Genomic DNA, 21,596 nt, shown 5'->3' on the forward strand with positions numbered 1-21,596 from the left:
GTTGAGAATTGAATATTTTTTCTTGTAAGAAGTGGTTCAAGACCTGGAAGAAGTGGTACTTAGTAGATGCAAGCCCTGGTGAATATGGTGGGTGACAGAGAGTTTCCAAGTCCAGCCACTGTAGTTGGAGCAGCATGGGCCATGGGACATGTGGTTGAGCTTGTCAAGCACTGCCTTGCAAGAGGGTTGGACTGATTCTATTGACAAATCACGGCTTCCTGGCCTCAAACATCCTCATCATTTCATGCATTTGATTGCAGTTGGTATCTACTGTACTCACATAACCAGGTTTCATGAAGCTGTGGATAATAGCAGCACTGGGCCACCAATCAGACACCACTAGCTTTCTTTTGATTAATATTTGGTCTTGGACTGTTTCATCTTCATTTGGCCATGTACCAAATGCTTGTAATTGTCATAAAGAATCCATGTTCATCATGCATAACAATATGATTTGGAAATGATTCACCTTTGTGTCGTAACAGCAAACAAAGGCAAGCTTCAGAATGATGTCTTTTATGACACTCATTTAATTTATGTGGCACCCATTTATCCAGATTCCTTACCTTGCAGATTTATTTCAAAGGATCCATTACGGTTGGAATCGTAACGTCAAACGTGGCTGTGAATTTACACGTAGGTTGGGACAGATTCACTTCCACTACAGCTTTCTGCTCCTTGTTATCTGCTGTGGCCTCAGGTCTCCCATGTGGCTCATTTTTAAGAATAAAATCACCAGAACAGAAATTCTCAAACCATCAAGGTACTGTGCATTTGTCAACCACATCCTTCCCAAATACTTCATTGATATTTTGAGCTGTCTGCCCTGCATTAGTTCCATGACAGAACTCATATTCCAAAATAACAAGAATTTCTGACCTATCCACGGTTTCACAAAAATTGCTCCAAAAAAATCTGAAAGACAATCACAAGCCAAAACATACATTTGAAAGACCAAGAATGTATATTCACAATAAAAATAAAACAAGAAGTGTTAAAGTGAAATGCCAGAGATATCAACTGTCAAACTTAGTCCTTAAGGAAATGAGACATTTCATACGTAATAACCTAATAGCATGGAGTTTTAAAATTTATATGTTCAGCCTCAGTTCTATCATTTAAAATAAGGGTATAATAGTGACCTAAGGTTATAATGAAAATTAAACTTAATAATGGATTTTAAATGTCCTCCCTACTCAAATATAACAAGCTCAAAATGATAGCTCTCTTCCCCTTATATTTACTGACATAAAACTCTACCCACGATATAATCACATAAGATTTTGAAGTAAAATATTCTCTAAAAACAATGAGTGGTTTCATAGAGTGGTGAGCTTAAATCGTTACTGCAACAATACCTTGTAGTTAGTTTCATCTTACTTAAACAGTGTAGACATTTGGAAAAACTAAGAAGCAATCTTTCATTCAATTATTTATTCATTAATTCATTAAGTATTGAGAACCTGCTATAAAGCAGGCACTATGTAAAACAGTGAATAAGACAGACATACCCCGTCCTTCTGAAGCCTTCAAGTCTGCTAAGAAAAAGGTATTACATAAATATAAGCATACTTCTTTGTACTTATTATTTATATTATATTTAGTTCAATAAAATTTTACATTTAATATATATTCAATAAATGTAAGGATGTTAAGGAAGAAGGAGGAGAAGGAAGAAAGAATCAAATAAGAAATAAACAGTATAAATACATGAACTGGTACATGTTCTCTTACCTAGAACAGAATTTCAATGTGAACCGGAGTCCACCCTAAGGCAAGATGATAGACAGCTAGACATAAACAGATATGTGTTCACATATGTGTAAGTTGGATGAATGGATGGACACATAGATTTACACATAGTTTTAGCCAAAGCTATACTCCTTTAACGAATTGCAAATTGAAGATCTCTGAATCCACCAATAACTTGTATGTCCCAGCTTCAAGATATCTTGCCTTTTGTGGCCAAATCAATATCTACAAATGTATAGATTTATGTTTCTGCTTATAACTCTCACCTTCCTGAAATGTATAAAATCAAAGTGTGATCCACCCACCTTGGTTCCACTTACTCAAGGCCTCCTGAGCTTGGGTTCTCCTCCAGAGCACAAGCACTTTTATTGGCTCAGAATAAACCTCTCTAAATACTGTGCAGAGTTTGTTTTCTGCATCAACACTGAAATTCACAGTGATTTTAAATCTTAAACTTAGATTCTAAGTGATCACATAGAATGACAGACTTGAAATAATGGGAATTCTGTTTCTTTGTCTTTATAATCACTGTGCTATTATTATTTCAATTCCAATGTTTAAATGTAGGAAAATGTGTCACAACAGGGGTTGGAGACAAAACCAAACCTTAAGTGAGCCAAAACAAACTCAAATCTTGATCAATTTACCTTTTAAAACTATCTTTAAAAAGTGAATCTGTATGATATAAGCATTAACTATATAGCTGGTTACCAGATAAACTTCCTTGTGAAATATACTATATGTAGAATATGATGTTTATTAAAGTACAAGTGTTATAACTCAGCCTGTTCCCATGCCACGCCCCCAGGGTAGCAGCAAACATGCTTCTCAGCCTATTCCCAGGCTCCTTCCCTCTCCTTAGGGTTGCCAGGAACAGACTTCAGAACAAGAACCCAAACTTCAATCATTGTTATCCAAACTGTAAGTGTTGCTATCTGAACTGTAACTATTGCTACTGTAACCACTGCCACCCAAGCTATAACCATTGATACCTAAACTATAAACCCAAACTGTAACTCTGCCCATGGTGCCCTGCCAAGGGCAACATTCCTTGTACACAGAAAAAACTATAAAAGACAAAATATCCTGCACTTCGTGGCCACTTGTCTTAGGACAACAGCCCCCTGAGCAGGTGCAAATAAATCACCAATTTTTTACATCAGAGTGGGTCTGAGTTTATTTTTCCAGGTCTAGTAGGTTATTTCACAAGCAATAAAAAGTGCTAATGTGAAACATATATACTATGTACATGTAGTATATATGTGTGTATATATATATATATATGTATATATATACACACACACACAGTAGAACCTCTGTTTGTTGACCACCCAAAGAACTGTAACAAATTGCTCAACATACAGAGGTGGCCAAGATGAGGACATAGGTCTGCTGTACTGATGAACACATATGGTACATATCCAGTCTATAAAAATTTGGTCAATTGAAGGACATGATCAATGCAAGGAGCTGGTCTGTGTAGGGAGGTGGCATATGCATTATGCAAGCCAGGATTCCCTCTCAAAGATGTGGGAGCCACCTCTTTGAAAAGGTATTCTTAAGAAAATAGGGCCCCTTGGGAGGTGCCTTTGGCTGAGTGAGTAGGGCGTTGGCCCCATATACCGAGGGTGGTGGGTTCAAACCCAGCCCCAACCAAATTGCAACAACAAAATAGCTGACTGTTTTGGGTGAGTGCCTATAGTCCCAGCTACTCAGGACACTGAGGCAAGATAATTGCTTAAGCCCAAGAAGTGGAGGTTGCTGTGAGCTGTGACACCACAGCACTCTACTGAGGGTGACAAAGTGAGACTTTGTCTCAAAAAAAAAAGAAAGAATGAATGAAAATAAAATAAAATACAGCCCCTACCTCCTTCTCTGTGTTTTAGCAGAGTTGAGTTCAACCTCTCTTCCCTACAACAATAGTCTTAAAAAAGTCTTTCTCGCCTCTCCAAGTTTTCTTTGACCCTTCCTAGTATTTGAGAGGTGTGGTGTGGCCAGATTTGACTGCCTTCTAGTAGCCAAGAATTGCCAAAATCTGCTTATAAAACTAAAACTAAAGCTTATTGTGATAACTTTATATCAAAAAAATAGTAAAACAAACTGTCCTTTTGTGGGAGTTATTTTAACCCTTTTATCCATCAATCATCCCCCATGTGTACCTAGAATCAAGCAATGGCATAGATTAAGAGCCGGTTTTTCCCTTTAATGCTAATGTTAATTGTCTCTTCAGTCAGTTCTAATAATATAATGTCAAATACATGCATTCAAATGTAAAGAGTGGTGTGTTACTGAAAATTAAGGAGGGATTTGTATATACATATGTGTATTTAATTTGTCCCAGGTCCAGGAACATAAAAAGCTAATGTGACTCTGACTATATTCACAAGTACTTACACATAGCCATAATTATTGATTCAATACAGCTATATCTGATACATTAAAAATAATGTATTTTTCACAACCATTTTTTTTAGTACCTCCTTCCCCTATTAAGTCTTTTAAGACTTTTCCCCCATAATTGTTGGGCATCCACTATAAAAATTTATTCTTATCTATTTACTTATTTTTGAGACAGAGTCTCACTCTGTTTCCAGGCTAGAGTTCTATGGTATCAGAGCTCACAGCAACCTCAAACTCCTAGTCTTAGCCTCCCAAGTAGCTGGGACTACAGGAGCTCAACACAATGCCCAGTTAATTGTTTGTTTTTCCTTTTTTAGTAATGGTGTCTTGTTTTTGTCCATACTGGTCTCAAACACCTAAGCTCATGGCATCTGCCCAGCTTGGCTTCCCAGAGTGCTGGAATTACAAGAGCGAGCCCCTGTGCCCTGCCCCCATCATATAACCTTAATATCACAAACATTACTATGGTCCTTTGGAGAGACACACCATTGTAACATGTTAATTATGTTTGCCCCCAAAGAGTTATTTATGCCTCTTTGTATGTAATACCATTCTTACTGAGAATGCCTGGTTTAGGTAAGTCTTTTGATACTTTTTGATGAGGTACACATCTTATTCTTCTCTGTAATACTATTAAAATAAAAACAAAATCTATCTCTGCCAAGTGATTTATATATGTCTTATATAAATCTGTTCACTTTGCCAATTTAAATGGTATCATAGCTCACTAGGGTCAAGAAAGAAAAAATGGGAGGGCAGATTCAGGAAACAATGACAAGAAACATAGATTAATCTGGGGTAGGACATATTTTTTGTGCCTCTGGCTGGGAAATACTATGAAAATGAGCCTCTATATAATTAATAATGACCATTATAGGAGAAGTTAAAGGGCCTGAAATATATTGAGAGAAACAATTAATCCCCTAAAAAGCAGCTTTGCGCATTCATTGTTATCCCTATCCACATCTGTTTCATTATACATGTCTTTTTATGTGATGTTGAAGAAAAACAGATAATTTTCTATTCACCCTGGAAAGTCCCCACAGCATGTCAATAATTTTCTTCTAAGTTCTTAATGAGAAGCTTTAAATTTCAATACGGAGTGTTTTTCCATTTGGGAACTCATGAGGAGTTTGCAGCAATTCATTGCAAGACAATATTTTAGGGCATCATTATGTCCAATGTTCACTAAGTAATTTTACTCAAATAATTCAATAAGAAATACCCCTGTATATAGTATTTTAATCTTTATAAGCTCAATTGACTATCAGAAGTATTTTTTAAAACCTTGCTACAATAATAATCTCGTGTTGATTCCAAAATGTTGATTTTAATAATTTCCTTGTACCAGTGCTTCAGTCAGAACAAATTAAACTAATGATCCTATTAATAGCATTTTAATTACACTGTCATAGACTTTTATCTTTTTAACATAAAATTTAACTCTTTATTTTTAGCACTTTGTCTTAGTTAAAGCCATGTCTACAAATACAAGGTGAAATATGAAATATTTCCTTGTATGAAATATGCTAAATTAACATAAGGAAGTTGTCTTTATATTAATAAACATAATCAAATTCAAATCCTAAATATTTGATAATATACTTAGCTATTAAATTCAAATTCATAGAAGTTCAAGCAAGTATGCCTTAAACCTACTGGTTAGGAGCAGATTTTGGAATCAGGCTGCTAAGTTTGGACCTGAGCTGTCTTGATGACTTTCAGCTAATAATAATTACTCACTAATCGTTTATTCTTGTCTCACTTTCCATCTCTGTGAAAGAGGATTTTAATAGTGTTTAGGTAGCCAGGTATTGTGGCAGACACCTGTAGTCCCAGCTACTTCGGAGGCTGAGGCAAAAGGATCACTTGAACCCAAGAGTTTACTGATGGTGTAAGCTATGATGCCACGGCACTGTACCCAACATGACAGAGTGAGATTCTATCTCGAAAAAAAAAAAAAATAGTGTTTAGGTAGAAAGAAGCCAGACGTGAGAATTTATATTGTGTGATTCCATTTGTATGAAATTATAGACGGGCCAAACTAACCATGATAGAATTCAGAATAGATGACTCCGGTGAAAGGGATCAAGTGGCCACAGATACAAGAGGATTCTGTGGTGAGGGAATATTCTGCATCAGAAGAGAGATATCAGGGACGTGGATAGATGTGTTTGCCACCAGTCATTAACCTTTCCCTTCATACGGCCTACTTTCATTATAAGTATGCTCTCTCCCTTCATATTCAGAAAAATACAATGATGATAATAAAATATTTCACTTAAATTTTAGTCAAGTATAAACACATCATAATAAAAAGAATCAATGCCTGTTCTGGAGGTCAGGACCCGACTTCACTGGTTATTGTGGTGTAATTCTGGGCTTTGAGCCCCATCTTTTCTTTGGTCATCAACAAATATTTTTGCATGTGCCAAAGACATAACACCTGCCTTCAAGGAGCTGAAAGCGGAGCAAAGCAGACCATTTTTAGTTTGCTTCTTCATCTGTAAAAGGAGAGCTTGATGATTTAAAGTGCTCCGGGAAGCCCCCGCTACATGGAGAGCTCACAGTTGAAATGGAGCGTGGTGCCAGGGTGACTGCAGGTCCAGCCTATCCAGAGACTGAAAATACATTTATCTGGGCTCCTATTTTCTTCTGTGTTTTTATCAACTCTACTCATTTTTTCATGTTTTTCTTTCTTTCTGTGCCATAGTGGAGTCCTTTAGAAAGCCAAGTGGAATTGGTAGGAATCCACTTGCTGACACTCCCTTTCTTTCTCAGAGTGCGTCTGTCAAAACCCAGACACAGTCTAGATGTCCAGCCCTATGGTCAGGATGGCTGATGAGATTATCTTCAAGTAAACCGTGTGGAATAGATTTCCTACATGGAATAGGGATTCAGTAATTAGGAAAATAGATGATGAGGATACGGATTATACGAAACAATCGCCACGTCCAGCCTCTAGTCTGCACAAAGGCAGCAGGCGGTGGAAAGCAGAGACCGGGACGGCCACGTGCTGGCTAGGAAAGCAACAGTCACAAGTTGTTCGCTATGTAGTCTTAGAAATGTATTTTAAATCTCTGTGCTTTACTTTCGTTGTTTTAAATACACAAATTATGATAGTATTTACCTCATAGTACACAAATAAGGTTATATAAAAAGCATGAAAATGGTATCTGGCTCTACATAAAGGATTGATTATTGTGAAATCTAAAGTCCAAGGTATCATGGTTAGTTGGAATTGGTACAGTTATTGTTCTCGTCTTTACACCAAAAGCAGAAACTGTAGAAAAAGAAGAGACTGTAGACGTATTCTAAAGTCCATAAATGGCTCAGAAGGCCACAAAATTCACATCATAATTCTGAGGCTTCTCATGCCATGTTTGGAAAATTGTATATATTACATATAATTGTATATACATACGCACATGCTCACATACACAAATACATATATATATCTCAAACCATCTATGGACAAAACTACAGAGTACTGTAAAAGGTATAAAACTAAAGATATAAAATAGATAATTGCTTGGGGTTGTCACAGAGAAAGTTTATTTCAATCGAAATTGCAGTGTTCAAATGTAGAACCATATAAATGTCAAAAGTTATATTTTGGTTAAAATTTGACAAATGTAACTTATTACCTGGGTTTTGAAATATTGAGATACTAGGAGAGTCTTTTTCATTCCACTATGGAGTATGATTGTATATCAAGAGCAATTTGGAAACCTAGAGACCTCAGAAAAATCCATTCTCTTTGGTCGCTTTATAGAGTTGCATATAAAGAGTTGGCCACTGGGATATTTTGTTTTATGTTTAAATAGGAATGACGTGTCCCCACTGACTTCTAGGATTACGTCTTGATAAAAAGTAAGAGTGCTTTACCACCACACATTATGCCGCAGGCAATTTCCTGGGGCTCCTTAGAGAACCCACCAATTTTGCACTCGTCACTTGAGGGAGCCACGACTCCTGTTAAAACAAAACAAAAATAAAACACCAAGAGAGAAAGAAGGATGGCGTCTCATTCTTCAAAGTTACATTCATCCAAAGACTTGCTCTGGTCAAGTACAAAAGCGCTGTAAAACGTAAACCAAGGGCTGGAGTTAAATATTTCCTAATTGCCTGTCTTTTGGTGCTGTCTGTTCATTTGCTACTGATGGCCATGTGCCACTAAACATGTAAAAATGAATTAGTTACTCTTTATTACTCTCCAAAGATCGGCTGTTAGTAAAGATCAGGAAATTGGTTTATATTGGCCTCCACAAATGTATTGAAAATAAAAATGTACTTTCTATGAATTTATTTTAAATGCATTATATTCCAATTCATACTTGTCTTTATTTTGGTTTGTTAATGTGTGAGGGATTGAGATTAATGAAATTTACCTCAAAGCACTGCAAAATATAGTATATGACACTCTGTATGATGGAGAAAGCATCACTGCCCCGGGTTTTGAATAGCTGGGCTTTTTGCCTCTCCGAAGGTCATACAAGGTTCTATTCTTGGCCACTGCTAGAAGGGTCCTTTAAATTCAGACAGTTATTGTCTTATAACCAGTTAAGGTGAAAAGTAAACAAAAACAAGTCTTTGTCTTCATGCATAAGAAATAAATGATGCTTGAATTTGCTGATTTAATTCCTACATCTTTGTGTTTGTGTACAAAGCTAGTAATTAAAAGAATGTTTACCCAGTCACAGAAAAATAGACTGTTATGTTGTTCTTGTCTCAAAATAAAGAGAGATCAGTTCTGTTCCAGCAAGCTCAAGAGAGTTCCTTCCTTTTTCCTGGACATGGAGTTAATTAGGAAAAGGGGAAAGCTAATAAAAATAATTGCATGTTTACCAAATGCCAGCTGCTTATCAAACATCAAGTACAGAGCCAGAAATGTTAGTGGAGGGATTAAACACACAGGCTTTGGAGTCAGACCTAATTCACATTTGAGTTAACTTGTATGATGCCCTAACCGGTTCGAAGGCAATTTCTTACTTCTCAACAAAAGCCATTCTCTCAAATGTAAAATAGAAATAAGACTCTCACCCACCTTTAGTGACTTCTGTAAGAATTAAATGACACAAAAGCTGTAAGTATTTAAAATGTGTGCAATAATGTATTTGCTATGATTACTTTGGAATTATTTTATTTAACCTTCATATCGAATTTGAGACCTATATATTTCTATCTTGATTATATAAATGAGAAGAATGGTGGCTAGAGAGAATTAAAATGCCTCGGCCAAAGTTATACACATATTTAAAGTGAGTTGAACTCAAATCTTCCGAGCCTGTACGTTTTTCATTGAACAGCACCTGTGCCCATCTGTCATTTCCTGGTGTCTTTTTAGGTAGTTATTATTTTCTCCACACCACTGTTCCGTTCATTGTGTACAAAATGGTAAACTGTTCACACAGAGCACAGATAGCTTACAGTGTTAGAGTGTATCACCACATCTCATAATAAAATTACCATTTAATATTTAAAGTTACTTCCTCTGAGCACCATATATAAATGAAAATAATTATTCCATTTAATTTTTAAAACATCTTGAAAATATGTATTATTACTTTCTATTTTACAGTGAGAAAATTGAAAATCACAGAGGTTAAGTAACATGTTTATAATCAGGCAATCGAGGTGAAGAAGATTCATTACTTGAAACTATGCCTACCATATTATAAAGTTTATGGTGTAATCACAAAGCAGTACTGTCCCCAATCTGGGTCCAGAAAATAAGGTCCGATTTATATTCTCAGAAACTCTTTCTCTAAGCATGAACTGTCACATTCACCTCCATTCTGAGAGCCATTTTACTGGATCAAGCAACATACAATTATGACATCCGGCTTCCGTGGTTCCCAACAGAAGTCTTTCATAGATGCAAAGTCAAAAAAGCAAACTGTGGCCTTCTCTTTGATTTTTTGGAAGTGTTCAGATTACCAAAACAGGCTCAAATTTCTAATAGCTTTTTGAAATTCTGCAACTCACACACCTTCAGAGAAATATAATCCATATAAAGCAAAATCTAGGCTTGTATTTTGGGATGGTCTCCCACACAAAGAACTGGGGAGGGATTCCTGTCCCAAAGTTCAGCCCCATGAATTCTGGATTTGCTTAGCTTGATTCCCGAATTATATATCTTAATACCTTGCAATAAACCAACATACCCTTCAGTGACTCACTCATAAATATCCTAAATATATACCCTCTTAGTTCTGCTTCTGCTTCTGTGGTTGAAACCTCAAAACATCAAACTTCTTATGTGGTTGAGACTCCCTGATGGAAATAAGTGAATTATAAAGTAGTTTGTTTACCCAGTCCCCTGGCACCGTCTCCTGGTGGGCAAGCTGTCCTCCAGCCACACTAGTTGCAGATCTAGCTCCCTTTTCAAAAGTATGGTTTCTATCGAATCATCAGATTTTTCTTTTTCGTGGAAAAAGTATAAAACTAATCCTTTTGTCCTAAATAACTGAAAATGACATGCTAAAGAACACGCTGGCACATTCACTGAGAAAAGACAAAGAGGTAATAAGTTTGGGGGGTATTACTTTCCTTATACACATTATATTTAAAAAATTGATATTGACTACAAAAGAGGCTAATATAAAATGAATGTTAATTGAAATTTGTAAGGAATTATTTAATATATTTCAAATATTCTGAAACTGCATTGAGCATTATTATAAATAATGTAAAGATGTTGCATCCATATTTTTGTTACCTTAATATTAGTCCAACTATGAATGATAAAGAATACATGTACAATCTTATATGACCACTAATAAGGGATGAGGATACGACTACCCACGTTTTTATGTTTATTTTTCAGGCAAGCAGACTCCCTTTAATGTTTAAACTCGTGATTTTACTCGTGTGCCATGAGAGGATATTAGACATGCTTCCAAAATTTGTAAGGATTATTAATTAAATTATTTTCAGAAGAATTGTTGATCAATTATTTTGATAACTTAAATGTGCCACACATGTTTAACTATAAGTTCAAGTGTGCCTTGAGATTTAAAAAAAAGGTTTAAAAATACTATGCAGAAAATAAACTTCACTTCAGTTTTTTTCCTGTGTGATTTATCTGGTGCACGCCTTAAAAAATGCTTCTAGACTGCACTGTGATTCAAAGACTCTAGAAAAACCCAACCACATGACTACTGCTTCTTCCGAGAGTACTGTAAAATGACAACCAGAAGCTGCTTAGGTCCTTTGAATCCTATGGAGTTTCTAGAATTCTTCATGATGCAGGACAACATCTGGTTAATTGCATTCTCGCATGAGGCTGTTAAAAGCTCACCTTCATGACTAAACTCACATAATAAGACATGACAATCAGTACTCAGCAAACATGTAAGCTTTCATATTACTGTTTCTTTTTCCATTAGTTATTCATATTTATATTTTAGTGTACAGTATGAGGACAATTGCTGTATCCTACAGTAGACTGATTTTAAATAAGGATTTTGATAAAATTAATATTATTGTTTTTCAAGAGATAATGGTTAGCCCAGAAGGAAACCTCTAGGACCAGCATTAGTGTCATGATGTTCACATTCTAACAGTTGGTAAATAATTGAATATCATCTTAACTTTGATATCAGCACACTTTTCCAATAGCTAGTCTGCAAAAATAGAGATGCCACACATTTAAATCCCCCCAAAGACTGTTTGCACTCTAGTTTCTTCCATTTTTTTCTTTTCCAACTGGAGATTTGTGTGATTTCTTTTGAGCATTGTGAATTATACTGTCGGGATGATTTGACTGGTTCGTATAAGAATCACTGGGATAAAACTTGGAAACTGAAAGGGAAAAGATTTCAGATCAAAAATACAGAAAAATATTTCCCTCCCACTAATTTGTTGTCTTTGCACAACCCAGTGGATAAATGTGGGGCATATAGGATAGTTTCCTTCAGTTATCCAAGGTCAGCTAAATGTTTTAGGTTTTCAGTTAGAAGCTGAGCTGCCCAAGGCTGGTGGTGGAGAATGCCACGTTTGGTTGTCTGCTTCTTCTTGCTTGTCCTCTTCCTCACAGTGATCACTCTTGGGTTGTCCACAACTTTCCTGACGAGGAAACACGTGGAAGTCAATGGGCCTGGGAGGGTCTCTAAGGAAGCTGGATAAGATTAAGGAAAGTTTTCAGTTTGATCCTTAATATGAAGTGATACTCTTGGGAAACTTCCAATGGCTAATTATCTGGGACGGAGATGCAGAGATATCAGAGACGCCAGAATAAAATCTAAAACAGAGGTAGACATGTGTATGGATGGACATGTCACTGAACAAAGTATCAGGTTACATAGTTTTTTAAAGAAGAAACTAGGTAGGAGATTGGAACAAATAGTCCACTGGGGAAGAAAGACTGTTAAAAATCAAAGTTCTTTGGAGGGGATGGTGGCTGTTCTTCTATAGACGTGGTGGGAAAAAATGTCAAAATAGCAACTGGAACTGCTGGTTGGGATCTTTACAGATGGCTTGAAGAGAATAATTGTTGTAATAAAAGATGCAAATGAAAAGTTTACTCAAGCAAGGCAATGGGCACTCGAATTCCCTGCCCTGGCAAATCTAGAAACCTAGAAGTATGGGAAAGGTGGGGAAGCAAGTTTGGGAAAGATGGAAAAGCTTGATGATTTCTCTCTGTTTCTATGACTGCCTTGAACTTAGTAGGCAGGTGGATTGTCTGTGTTGCTTGGATGGAGGGCAGCTGGATATACACAGTGTGGACACTGATTTCATTTCGAGTGGTTCTGCAGCTATGCTTCTTTGTTGCCAGAGATCATATCTGGTGGCAGAACGTTGTTTGCTGGGTAAGAGAGAAGCTTCATACTCAATGTGGATGAAAACTCCAATTGATTAGTCATGGACTCTGTCAGTTCTTGGAGGAGAATATGTATCTTCTCTCTTTTTTCTTATTCCTGATTCAATTAATTATATATCCTTATAATACTGGCTATGCTTGATGATTTCTTAGATCTGGAGCCGACTAGGTAGAGATAAATAAGATTTTCTGAAAGATTAAAGATGATGACAATTCCATCTGTAGTGTTCGGTAATGAGCCAGTGTGTACCATTGCCAGACAGTAGGACACGCTGAAAGGGTCTCAACATCCATCAGGGTTTTCCAATGATGTCCAACTAACTTGAGCTGCTGGAGCCTGAACTCTAACTGTTATGATGCCATTTTAAGGGCATTCTAATGCTCTCTGCATAAAATTGTTTATTTGAGCGAAAATTATTCCCTTGGAGAACATTATTTCCATCTGTGACTGATGGAAACACATCTTTCTTTCCACAAGAAGAAAAGAGAGGAGAGTATTTTTGACATCCTGTTAGTAGCTTTCTTCTTATATATGTACACACATATACACATCCACATTTTGGCATGTATGTGTATATACATAATATACATAGTATATATGCACATAATCACATACATGTACACACAGAATTTTTTATCTAAGACTGTGGGTAAAAACATGTTACATAAAAAAAAAACAACAAAATATATCTTGTTGCTTTAAGTCTATAACCCCCCCCCATGTGTATATTCTTACATAGTGAGTGAGTTTTTCTGTGGTTTAAGTAGTTCATATTTAAAAAATATAAGACCATCCTCTGAGTACAAACAACTCAGTAAGGTTTCTTTTTTATTTTATTTTATTTTATTTTATTTTTTGAGACAGAGCCTCAAGCTGTCCCCCTGGGTAGAGTGCTGTGGCATCACAGCTCACAGTAACCTCCAACTCCTGGGCTCAAGCAAGTCTACTGTCTCAGCCTCCCAAGTAGTTGGGACCACAGGTGCCCACTACAACATCTGGCTATTTTTTGGTTGCAGCCGTCATTGTTGTTTGGCAGGCCCGGGCTGGATTCAAGCCCACCACCTTAGGTGTATGTGGCTGGCACCTTAGCCACTTGAGCCACAGGCGCTGAGCCAGTAAGGTCTCATACCTTTGGTATATTAGCATTTCACAGTTATGTTTATGGCCACATGTGGTGGTGTCTTACTGAGCGGCATTCCTTAATGTTGTTATGTGTCTTTTTGTGCTGTGTTAAGAATGTCGGAGCTTGCATAAGAACAGTGAACAAAAATTAAATTTCTTGTTAAACATAGTAAGGGTGGAAGTGAAATCAGAGACGTTGTATTCTAAGTTTATGGGGATAATGCCATGTAAGAAACAACAGTGTACAAAGAGATTAAATGTTTTGAGAGGGGAGAGAAAATGTCAATGATGGAGAGTGATCAAGGCAGCCAGTAAGTAAGAGAACTGACAAAAACATTGCAAAAGTTCATGGGATTGTGCTTCAAAATTGTTGACTGATTGTGAGAAATATAACAGAACAAGTAAACATCAATAGAGAATCAGTTAGGAACATCTGAAATGAAAACCTTGGCATCAGAAAGCTGTGTGTGAAAATGGTAGTAAAGGAGCTCACAAATGAACAAAGGCAAAGGAGAACAGAAGTTTGCCAAGACCTTTTGTGGTTTTGGCAAGACAACGTTTTGGGCTGTGCGATCAGTGGTGATAAAAGCATGGGTGTACGAACGTGACCATGAAAGAAAGCACTAAAGTACACAATGGAAGTCAGTTAATTCTCCATAACCAAAAAGTACCATCTTTCCAAATCAAGAGTCTAAATGATGTTGCTTATCTATTTTTATAGCAGAGAGGTTATTCATTATGATTTTGTATCTACTGGGCAAACAATTAACCAAGGTTCCTATTTGGAAGTGATGTAAAGGCTGTGATGACATAAACATTTTCCAAAAACTCATGGCTCTTGCATCACACCAATGCACTAGCTCACATGACACTGTATATGAGGGAGTCTTTAGACAGTAAACAAGAGTAGAAGCGAATTCAGGGAACACTCTCCCTACTCACCTGAAATGGTCCCCAATGACTTTCTTGACCTGAAAATAAGCAACATATATAAAGGATGACACTTTGATGACAATCAGAACATCAAAGGTAATACAACAAAAGTTCCAAGGTTCATTCCAGAAAAAGAATTCTGAAATTGCTTTGAAGGGTGGACTAGGCACTGGTATCAGGGCATAGCTTCCCAAAGAATGTACTTTGAAAGTTACCATAGTAATATTCAGCAATCAGGTATGTAGCACATTTTCTAGGATGAGTTTGAAAACTTACTTGTCAGACCTGTGTGTGTATATATACATATATGACATTAACAAGTAATACATAGATAACATCTCTTAAAATGTGTATACATTTTTTGCTGCCCTCTCTAGGGTGCCATATATACACACACACATACACATCAGGAAATGAAGTATTACCTAATAAAACTACTCAATTTTCTTCTTACTATTTTTTTATTGAATCATAACTGTATACATTATTGCATTTACGGGGTACAATGAACAGATTGTATGTACAACTTGGAATGCTTATATCAAACTGGTTCATAGACTTCACCTCATTTATTTAATTATTGCATTAAAGCATTTATACTCTACAATTAATAGAGTATAAATGTACCCTTGCAATATGCACCATCAGTGAGGTCCCACCATTTACTCTCTCCATCCAACTTCTCCCCTATCATGCCCTCTGCCTCCTATTTCCTCCTTCATCCTGGGCAATAGTTGTGTTTTAGCTTTCATATGAAAGTGTGGGTGATTATATATTGGTTTCATAATAGTAATGAGTACATTGGATACTTTTTCTTTCATTCTTGAGATACTTTACTAAGAAGAATATGTTCCAGTTCCATCATTGTAAACATAAAAGAAGTAAACTCTCCATCTTTTTTAAGGCTGCATAATATTCCATAGTATACATATACCACAATTTATTACTCCATTCATGGGTTGATGGGTACTTGGGCTTCTTCCATGACTTGGCAATAATGAATTGGGCTGCAGTAAATATTCTGGTGCAAATACCTTTGTTATAAACTGATTTTTGGGCTTCTGGGTGTATACCTAGTAGAGGAATTGCAGGCTCGAATGCCAGGTCTACTTTTAGATCCCTAAGTGTTCTTCAAACTTCTTTCCAAAAGAAACGTATTACCTAGCATTCCCACCAGCAGTGGAGAAGTGTTCCTTTTTCTCCATATCCACACCAACATCTTTAGTATTGGGTTTTTGTTATGGGGGTTACTCTTACTGGAGTCAGATGATATCTCAAAGTGGTTTTGATTTGCATTTCTCTGATGATTAAAGATGATGAGCATTTTTTCATGTGTCTGTAGACCATGTGCCTGTCTTCTTCAGAGAAGGTTCTGTTCAAGTCCCTTGTCCACAATGAAATGGGATCACTTGTTCTTTTTTTGCTAATACATTTGAGTTCTCTGTGGATTCTGGTTATCAAAGCTTTGTCAGAAACATAACGTATAAATATCCTCTCCCACTCAGAGGGCTATCTGCTTGCTTTACTTACTGTGTTCTTGGTTGTGCAGAAGGTTTTTAGTTTAATCAGATCCCAGTATAATACATTTTTGTTATTGCTTTAATTCCCTGGGGAGTCCTCCTCATAAAATATTCTCCCAGGGCAATTTTTTGAAGTGTTTCCCCTGCACTCTCTCCAAGTATCTTTGTAGTTTAATGTCTTAAGTTTAAATCTTTGACCTAGTAAGGGTCAATTTTTGTTAATGGTGAAAGGTGTGGGTCCAGTTTCAGTCTTCTACAAGTCATCAGCCAATTCTCCCAGCACCATTTGTTAAATAGGGAATCTTTCCCCCAATTTCTATTTTTGATAGGCTTACCAAAGATCAAATGATGATAAGTGTCTGGGTTCATCTCTTGGTTCTCTATTCTGTCATCTACCTCTCTATTTTTGTGACAGTACCATGCTGTTTTCATCACTATAGATTTATAGTATAGTCTGAAGTCTGGTAGCATAATTCCTCCTGATTTGTTTTTATTTCTGAGTAATGTCTTGGCTATTCAAGGTTTTTCCTGATTCCGTATAAAACAAAGTACTATTTTTTCCAAATCTTTAAAGTATGACAGTGGCGTTTTAATAGGGATTGCATTAAATTTATATATTGCTTTGGGTAGTATGGACATTTTATCAATGTTGATTCATCCCAGCCATGAGCATGCTATGTTTTACCATTTGTTAAACTTATCTCAGAGTTTCATAATTCTCTTTATAGAGTTCTTTCACGTCCTTTGTTAGGTGAATTCCCAAATATTTCATCTTCTTTATCACTATTGTAAAAGGAATAGAGTTTTTGACTGTTTTTTCAGATTGACTATTGATGGTATATATAAAAACTACAGATTTGTAAGTATTGACTTTGTATCCTGAGATGCTGCTGTATTCCTTAATCACTTCTAAGAGTTTTGTAGTTGAGTCCCTGTGATTTTCCAGGTATAAAATCATATCATCTGCGAAGAGTGAGAGTTTGATCTTCTCTGATCCCATTTGGATACCTTGGATTGCCTTCTCTTGCCTGATTGAGATGGCTAAGACTTCTATTACAATGCTAAATAGCAGTGGAGACAGTGGGCATCCTTTTATAGTTCCTGATCTGAGTGGAAAAGTTTTCAATTTTACTCCATTCAATATGATATTGGCTGTGGGTTTGCTGTAGATGGCCTCTATCAACTTAAGAAATGTCCCTTCTATACCTATTTTCTTATGTGTTCTGACCAATAAAAGATGCTGGATATTATCAAATGTTTTTCTGCATCATTGAGAGAATCATATGGTCTTTGTTTTTTATTTATGCCGTGTATTATATTTATAAATTTATTATGTTGAATGAACCTTGAGACCCTGGGATAAAACCAATTTGGTCATGATGTATACTTTGTTTGATGTGTTGCTGAATTCTGTTTGCTAGGATCTTATTGAATACTTTTACATCTATATACATTAAAGATATTGGTCTATAATTTTCTTTCATTTTTGGGTCTTTTCCTGGTTTGGGGATCAGGGTGATGTTTGCTTTGTAGAATGTGTTGAGAAGTATTCCTTCTTTTTCTATGTTTTGGAAAAGGTTATGTAATATAGGTACTGGTTCCTCTTCAAAGGTTTGATAGAATTCTGATGTGAAACCATCTGGTCCTGGACTTGATCTACTCTGATTGTTCATCTTGTCAGACTTCTTTCCACTGATTCTGCCCCATGATTATTTTTCACAGTTTGGCTAGAGAAGCTATAAGGCAAATTTGGATTGAGGGCTCCTGTAGTTGTAATTAATCAGCCCTTTACCATAGAGCTTGGAATGGTGACTGTGGCTTTTCCCCTATGGCTTTACAAAGGTCCCATTCAATACTGCAGCCTGAGACTCTGGGGACCTATTTGGTGTGATGGGGCTAGGTAGCTCTTTCTTGTATTCACCTAGTCTCTATCCAATCCTAGTGAGCAGGGGCTTTGGGCTGAAATCTCAGCTGTGGAGATTTACAAGTAACTAAGACTTCCTGCCCTCCATGTGCAACAACTGAAAGAGGAGAATTAAACCCTCCCACTACAACACAACCAGGGATCAAACTTGGAAGGTGACTTTGGGTGACTGGCCCAGGTCAAGAGTTTCAAACCAATTGTCCTGGTCAGCCCAGACACTAATCAAGTGGGAGAGTTCAAAAGGTCTCTAGCAACTAGACAGCAGGGATCCACTGGCAACTCAAGTGTGACTCGCTCAGGTGCTCTGTGAAGTCAGAAAGGTCCTCCCAACAAGAGTTAGGCTGAGGGGGCTGGCGCATCCTTCCCCACCTTGCACCTCCACTACACCCAGTCACTGGTAACCCAGAAGGGCTGTGGTCCAGTTCCCTCCAATGAGCAAATGCACCAGGGATTTGCACCTGCCAAAATCAAAGGGGAGTCAATCCCTCCTCAGCCACACTGCCACACTCTGCCACCAGTCAGCAGGGTGAGCTGAAGCCTGACTCCCTCCAGTGCTCTAGGGAAACTGGGGATTGTTCCATCTGAGTTTGTTCCAAGCCAGAGGTTAACAATGCAGCGAATGTTTTTCTCCCTCAGAGACCGCATCTCTGCCCCAGCTGCATTACTCCACTCTTACCACTGAAGGGTGAAAGCTGGCTCCCTCTAGCAGTCCACAGAATTGGGGAGGTGTCTCTGCAACATTTGACACAGGCAGGATCACTCTACTATCTCTGCTGCTGTGTGGCAGGTGCCTCTGCACCTCTGCCTGCCAAAGATATGTCCTTTCACAAGGCTGGGCCAGTCACCCTCCTCACTGTGTCTCTTTCCACTGCTATTGGTGCCACTGTTTCAGCACAGCTGGGCTGCTGTGGTCCACTTAATGCCCGGCCTTAGCAAGGAATCATGGACATTCTGGTTTCTGCAGCTGGTGGGCTTCTAGACCTCCAGGCAAGTGGGGAAGGGTGGAGTGGGATTTTGGAATGGTAAGGAAAAATATTTTTTCACTTTTATGCCAGGCAAGAGAATACCCAGGCTCACAGAGGGATCTCTCTGGAGAAGGAGTCTCTCCCTCCAGCGACTCTGTCCCATGAGGTGAGACAAGAGGTCATCTGTTCACTGTTTGCTTGTAGAGATCACACAGGAAGCCACTCTCTTGGGGGAGAGAATGAACTCTTATCCTCTTTGGGATGGCTTTTGTATCTGAAATTTGCTTCCTTGGAGTTGCAGTTTGCCTCTGCAGGTATGACGTGTGATTATCAGTCTTCTCTCTCAGCTCAGCTCCCAACCTTGAGCTCTGTTGGGTTCTCTCTGGCCATTACCTGTCCTTCTGGATGGGAGCTTCTGTTGAAAGTTGGCTTCAGTTGGCCATCTTCCCCCTCCCCCACTACTCAATTTTCTAATGATAATTTAGCTATGCTAGCAAATTCATCAGGATTTTCATGTTAGCAACTGAAATTTCTGTGAGTTCTAGTCTTCCCTGCCACACATAGATACTAAAATGATCTTAAATATTGACCTTTCAGCATACATAAAGCTGTTCAAATTCTTGATCAAATTAATGTTAAATCATGTAGGGGGAAGAAAACGACTGCACTCTTTTCTAAAGGAGATACTTTAAATTTAAAAATACATTGACTGTCACAGGCTTTCTCAATACGTTAGTACCACACCTAAGTTTCAAAATGTTAGACCACACTCCCCAAGAAAAAGAGACTGGAGTGACACATATCTCAACCTCTGCAATAGATTTCTTCTAAAGTAGTTTAAAGAAAATAAGTAATTAAATGTAATTATATTCTTTACCTGACTCTGTGAAAAATTACTAAATAATAATTAATTCAAAATCCATTTCAAGTGTTTCAGATGTTTCAGAATTTTCCCATTTTCCATTCCTGTCCAATTTTCTTGACATCACATCTGCTCTGAAACTTCTCCATCTAACAGGATTGTTTTTCCTCTCTCGTACTCTTCTCCCATTTTGAAACTTTTGTTAAGTTGAGCAATGTGGGGTCTTTTCCATTGATTAAGAATACATTCTATTCCAAAAACTAAGTAGCAAGAAAATAGACAAAAGCAGTGATTCTAGACATGACAAATGGGATGTCCAAGTCTCACTGTTCATATACAAGTTTTCTTATTTAACTCCCATATGTATCTGTTGCCTGGTAACTGTCTGGTATGACTGGTGGAAGCTGAGAGAATAAAAACGTAACAGCTAGAGATTACATAGAAAACAAGCACAACAGCCACCTTTTCATATCAGTACTGTCCTGTTTCTGCTATGCTTTGTGTTACCTCCTATGACTATGCCTGGAGAGGTATTTGTTTTCCAGATATCAGAAAATTCTACTGTTTTTGTTACCTACAGTACAATTCTTCATAGATTTACTATAAAATATAAGACCTATCTACTCTCCTCATACGTATTCTACAGTGTGTGAAATGAAAGATGTCATACAAAAATATCCCTCCTTTTTAGACAAGATTTTATAATGGGTTTAAGATGTTTGAAGGTAAAAAAATTTCCAACTATTTGTTGACATTTTAGGCATAGCTCCCTGGAAATGGCATTGAATCCATTATTTGCCCTTGAGTTTAATCACATATTTGGGTTTAAGAAGTATCATGTTTAGGATAAAAACCTGGTGCCTACTGGTATCTGTGAATGGGATTAAGATTTTTTAAATATATGGTTAGATAACTGTAATGCTGAGTATGTTACTTGGGACCCCAAGGACACCCAGGAAGACTGAGAATTCATCCTCAACACAGTCTAGCTTCTGTAGCATTTACCTTTTGAGTGACCTTACCTTCACCTTCTCTGAAAATTCCACAAGAAATTTATACCTCACAGTGCTTGCGATCACTCATGCCATATCTCATAAACCGGACTTGATCGTATACATTTATTTTAAGTCAGCTTTAAAAGATTTTAAATATTCCTAATGTGGTTACCAAAACAAAGATTTCAGTATTTTTTGAAACCTCAGAATACTCTCATTTATTTTTTTACATTCTACCAATGATTTTCAACTGGGATGCCGTGAGAGAATCTTACATGTGCTAAAAAAATTTTTAAAC

Source organism: Otolemur garnettii, unplaced genomic scaffold (genome assembly GCF_000181295.1).
Source record: "Otolemur garnettii isolate 467f Iridium unplaced genomic scaffold, OtoGar3 scaffold00085, whole genome shotgun sequence".
NCBI classification, from domain to species: Eukaryota; Metazoa; Chordata; class Mammalia; order Primates; family Galagidae; genus Otolemur; species Otolemur garnettii.